This window comes from Pan paniscus, chromosome 23 (genome assembly GCF_029289425.2).
Source record: "Pan paniscus chromosome 23, NHGRI_mPanPan1-v2.0_pri, whole genome shotgun sequence".
NCBI lineage: Eukaryota > Metazoa > Chordata > Mammalia > Primates > Hominidae > Pan > Pan paniscus.
The window spans coordinates 45,583,082-45,589,347 of NC_085927.1; positions in this window are offsets into that span (position 1 = coordinate 45,583,082).

Consider the following 6,266-nt stretch of genomic DNA (forward strand, 5'->3'; position numbering starts at 1 on the left):
ACTCTTCAATTGTCAGTGTATCCTCACTCTTCTTGGGTGCGGGACAAGAACTCGGGAACTGGTACACAAGCCAGACTCAACCACGGTGGGCCGACTGAGCAGGCCATCTCATGCAGCAGGTGGCATGGCCAAGAGAGGCCCAGGTGGGGCATTGCCGGCCAGAGGTCCCCGGCTTGCAAAGTGACCAAGAAAAAATCCTGTGTCAAAACCAATGTATATTTTTTGTGATTGGCCTTCTTGGGATGCAAGGGGCAGTCTGAAAAAACAATCCACAGGGCTGGGGAGCAAATAAGGCTTGGATACAAAGCAACAGAGATGCAAAATACTCTTTGAATCATAGCATCTCAGCAAGAATCACAGAATGGTAGATTCTAAGGGTCATAGGATCACAGCCAAGAAAAGGACCTTGACTTATCCAAGGAGATCCCCTTGTTTTGCAGATGTGAAAATGGAGGCTTAGAGAGGGAGGGGCCCTGGTGTTTCAAGGGGAGCCTGCCCTGTCCCACACTCATTCCTGAAGGCTGAGGCTCCTCCTGCTGGAAGACACTCCCTTCTGGAGCATCATGAGGTCACAGGGGATCCCTGGCTAGCCAGCCAGAGCCCAACTGCCCACACTTGCAGGGGAAACAGCATATCCATAGCCACAGTGGGAGCAGAACTAGGTCTGCTGCTCCTCGGTGGCCTGGTGGACTTTCATCCTTGGCCACAGCAAGGCTTCCTGGAGCCACAGACTCAGATGGCCTGTGGACTTTCATCCTTGGCCACAGTGAGGCTTCCTGGAGCATGTCCAGCAGTTCCCTATGTACAGACACAAAGCCTCTGGGGGAGATAACACCATCTTCAGCCCAGCAGAGATGGAGTCCCGGTGGTCGTGGAGGGCAATTGCCGGAGGGGCCCATTCTCTGTGATGCATGTGGAGTGATGGGAAGCCCAAGCCTAGAGAGGTTATAGGACATCCTAACATGGATTCTTCTAGCTGGAGCAGAGTGGCTGCTAAGCCAGGGTACTCAGGGCACCCAGAGGCCCCCACCTTGGAAGACCAGCTGCCAGGAACATGCCACTTCACAAAACGCTATCGGGGGTCTCTGGGCCACATCAGAGGTAGCCAGCCCTTTATTACCTGACACCCCTTCCCCCAGAGAGGGCATTCGCCAGCTGACTCGTACAGAAGAGCACCCCATTTATTGGGTGCCCTTTTTACCTCTCTCCAACCTCATGGCTCAGTGAGGACTTTCTGGATACTAGAATACTGCTTTTGTTATCGGAGAGGGAATGTAACCTGGACTGAGGAATCAGAGAACCAAATAACCCCAGCCACAGAGACCAGTGGGATACGGAACACAGGTTAACCTAGAGAGACCTTTCCAAAGAATTTTCTTACTGGATCTGGTGGGGAAAATGCTCTTGCATCTCCAATCCAGGAACTAGAAGGACATGAATTGTAATAGACTTGAAATTCTCTTCTTTCTGTTATGGAAAAAGCCCACCTGTAGTGGGACAGAATGAGGCTGGAAGAGAGAGAGAGAAAGAGAGACAGCGAGAGAGCTACAGTGGGGCTCCTGGTCCCTGAATCTGGAGCTGCCTGAAACCTTCTGGGTTTTCCTTTGATTCTGTGAACAGGTCAGTAGCTCTCAAGCATTCTGTCTGTGACCCATTTCACAGTGCAATCCATAACACACACACACACACACACACACATATATATAAGTGTGTGCATCATCACTATATGGATATAATTTCCATGAAACAATACTTATACCCTTATTATGTATGATATACTCTGATATTTTTTACTTTATCTCATTTCATTTTCTTTCTTTCTGTCTTTTTTTTTTTTTTTTTTTTTTTGAGATGGTCTGTCTCCCAGGCTGGAGTGCAGTGGCACAATCTCGATCACGGCTCACTGCAGGCTCAACCTCCTGGGCTCAAGTGATCCTCCCACCTCAGCACCCCCCATCCCCCATCCCCCATCCCCTCAACACACACACCAGTCTCTAGGACCATAGACGCACCACCACACCCGGCTAATTTTTGCATTTTTTTGTGGAGACGAGGTTTCACCATGTTACCCAAACTGGTCTGACTCCTAGGCTCAGGCAATCCTCCAGCCTCAGCCTCCTAAAATGCTGGGATTACAGGCATGAGCCACCATGTCCAACCTCATTTCCCTTTATTATTTATTGAGACCCACTAAGCTGATTTCATGACACAGTAAATTGTGACTTGCAGTATAAGAACAACCAAGCTGGATAAATGGCTTCCTTGTTTTTGCTTACACTGCTCCAAGATGATGTGTCACTTGCAACCTGCTAACCAAAATGCCAACTAACCTTGCCTCTTGCACAACCTGTACCTCCTGTTCCAGCCCCTGCCCACCCCCACCCCACACCTGGCCAGGCTACCACAAGGAGAGCAGTTTGCAAACTCACCGATCATTCAGCCACAGAGCAGAGATGTGGACTTCTGTGATGTGTTTTAGTGCAAAGAACTGGAGGCAGACACATTTGGGTTCTACGCCTAACCCTAGTCATGTCAGACACTGTGATCTTGGATGAGGTCCTTGGACCCATGAACATCAGTCTTGGCAGCTATATATTGGGCTTGTGCTCCCTGCTTCATAGAAGGAACATATGGATAAAATGAGATGATGAGTGAAATATTCCCAGCATGTGCTCCACATGTAACATTCTGCACATGGAAGTTCCCATCCCTCCAACCCAGGATGCCAGACATCTTCATTTTTAATCCAGGGTAGAAAGAAAGAGACATCCCCTCTCTCACTCTCTCAGATCTCTCATGAAAGATGAATCCTTGGGGCTGGGCGCAGTGGCTCATGCCTGTAATCCCAGAACTTTCGGAGGCCGAGGTGGGTGGATCACCTGAGGTCAGAAGTTCAAGACCAGCCTGGTCAACATGGTGAAACCCCGTCTCTACTAAATATACAAAAAAATAGCTGGGGGTGGTGGTGGGCGCCTGTAATCCCAGCTACTCAGGAGGCTGAGGCAGGAGAATCGCTTGAACCAGGGAGGCGGAGGTTGCACTGAGCCGATATCGTGCCATTGCACTCCAGCCTGGGCAACAAGAGTGAAACTTTGTCTCAAAAAAAAAAAAAAAAATGAGTCCTGTGTATATAAAAATGGTAATGATGGCCAGAGTACCTGGTGCGTGCATCAACCTTTACCATTGTCAAGATAACTCATTCCGCTGGGCATGATGGCTAACACCTATAATCCCAGAACTTTGGGAGGCCAAGGCGGGTGAATCACCTGAGGTCAGGAGTTCAAGACCAGCCTGGCCAGCATGGCAAAACCCCATCTCTACTGAAAATGCAAAAATTAGCCAGGCGTATTAGCACATGCCTGTAATCCCAGCTACTTGGAGACTGAGACAGGAGAATTGCTTGAACCTAGGAGGCGGAGGTTGCAGTGAGCCGAGATCGCACCACTGCACTCCAGCCTGGGTGACAGAGCGAGACTGTCTCAAAAAAACAAAACAAAACAAAAAACAAACAAACAAAAAACTTCCTCACAAGAACCCCGGGAAGGAGATGGGATGGAAGTGGGTGAGGGTTAGTTGCTGTGGGCCAAGCAACAAGGGTGTGGCCATGTGAGGCCTGGCCCTTTTGGTGGTCCTGGGTTCAAGTTCAGTGCTCCACTCTCCCCTTGTAATGGCTGCTTCCGTGCTTCTCTCTGGCCTGGGCTCCCAGGATCCTGAAACTGCTTCCAGGCAAAGCAATGGAGGTCATGATAGAACTTTTGCTACCTTTGGCAAATTGCAGTCTCGGGGCAGCGTTTGCTCAAACTCTAGGCAACCTCCGCCTCCTAGGTTCAAACTCTCCCTAAATGCTGTAGCCAGAGAGAAGAAAAGAAATTTCTAGAATCCAAGAATTTCAGGGTCAAAGTGTGCTTCAAGGCCTTTCCCCCATCCCAGGACGGATGGTCCCTGCTTGTGCCAGGGGCCACTGGGCCGAGGCGTGATGAGCTCTCTGGGAGGCAGACAGCCTGAGCCCAGAGTGGGTTGGTTGTGGCTGCAACACAGAAAACCTGCAGCTCCTCAGAGAGGTGCCAAGGCAAACCAGAACCCAGGTGTCCGGGAGCCAGCAATGCCTGCTGGGAGGGTCACAAAGGACCCTCTTTGTGGGCCAGTGGAACCCCAGAGGGCCAGCACAAGCCCCTGCTCCCAGGTGCCATCTCCGAGGCAGGCAAATTTCTTTCTTTCTTTCTTTCTTTCTTTTGAGACAGGGTCTTGCTCTGTCACCCAGACTGGAGTGCAGTGGTGCAATCTCAGCTCACTGCAGCCTCAATGAGAGGCAAACTTTTAAGAAAACATAAAAAGCCCTGATAGAAAATTTGAACTTAAATTGCCTGAACATTCACCCCCAAATGACAGACTTTACCTAAAGATGTGTGTGTGTGTGTGTGTGTGTGTGTGTGTGTGTGTGTGTGTGTGTTTTTGAGACAGAGTCTCACTCTGTTGCCCAGGCTGGAGTGCAGTGGCACAATCTCGGCTCACTGCAACCTCTGCCTCCCAGGTTCAAGCGATTCTCCTGCCGCAGCCTCCCGAGTAGCTGGGATTACAGGTGCCCGCCACCACACATAGCTAATTTTTGTATTTTTAGTAGAGACAGGGTTTCACCATGTTGGTCAGGCTGGCCTCGAACTCCCGACCTCAAGTGATCCACCTGCCTCAGCCTCCCAAAGTGCTGGCATTACAGGCGTGAGCCACCGCGCCCGGTCCGAGAGTGTGTTTTAAATCACAAGAAACTAAGGGGCCTTCAGGCAAGTTTGTTTCTTTTCAGCAGGTCTTGGGTCCCTTGAGGGAAGGGAAGTGGACTCTAGGAAATTAAGCGACTCCATACTTTTGTTCATCTGAGCTATAGGGTGGATGTTTTCTGTCCCCTTACGTAAGCAGCACTTCCTGCCTTTGGCTACAGAACATTTTTCTCACATGGCATCTCTTGGGGCGATTGTTTCACAAGAGCCCTGGTGGTAAACACTGCCCCCATCCAATGGCCGGTCTGGCCCCTGAGACTCCCAGGACCGAGCAGTGACCACAACATCTGGGTCCGTTGCCAGGGAAAACAACAGGCAGGCCTGGGATGGCTCAGTGGCCCCAGCCAGGCAGCCAAGTCCTCCTCAAGGTCAGGCTGTGTTTAGCGTGTTCCCCAAGCGTGGGAGGCCAGGAGCAGGGGTGGGTTGTGGAATCCGGGATGCCACGGTTGGAAAGGCCCCTACAAGACCCAACTCAGCAGCCCTTAACCCCTCATTCCTGCTCGTAGGGCCCAGGGACAGGAGGTGGCCTCTGTCACAGCAAAGCCAGGACTGGCTAGGTGGGCCACACCTTCTGCAAAGCAACAGCCTCCAATGTGGTCTCAGCTAGGGGTGGTGACTGGGGACTTCTGGGCATATAAATACAAACAAACCACATGGCTTCTGATCACAATTTGACACAAATGCTAGAGAGACACAGATCTCAGCCCGTAACCTCACTGTGGGCTCATTCTTGTAGACACAGAGCCTAGGACTGGTTCTTAGCTGTGTAATCACAAACAACCCACAACTTCTAGAAGCCTGGGTTTCCTTTTCCTTAAAGTGGGAGACAGAGTATCACAATCCTATATCTCCAATCCTTGAGGCCAGATGCATGTCAGAGTTCCTGATTTGGGGGATTTTTAGAAAGGTAATGGGGTGCAGGTATCATGTACTATGTAACCCACGCACCCCCAGCAGCCCTCCTCAGTCAAACATATTAATATTTCTGCAGTGACTGTGAATATTCAAATTAAGCAGGAGACATAAAAACCATAGGTGAATTCATGCCAGATCAGGTCAGGTTTTGCCACTAAATGAATAAATTATCATTTTTTTTTTTAAGTTTTCATTTTGAGGCCAGGTGCGGTGGCTCACGCCTGTAATCCCAGCACTTTGGGAGGCCAAGATGGATGGATCATTTGAGGTCAGCAGTTTGAGACCAGCCTGGCCAACATGGCAAAACCCCATCTCTACTAAAAATACAAAAATCAGCCGGGCGTGGTGGCAGGTGCCTGTAATCTCAGCTACTAGGGAGGCTGAGACAGGGGAATAGCTTGAACGTAGGAGGCGGAGGTTGCAGTGAGCCGAGATCGTGCCATTGCACTCCAGCCTGGGCAACAGAGCGAGACTTCATCTCAAAAAACAATAATAATAATAATAATAAAATAAAGTTTCCATTTTCAGAGGATTCTGCATTCAGAGTTATTAGCCCTTTAATGCTGTGCACCTCATAGG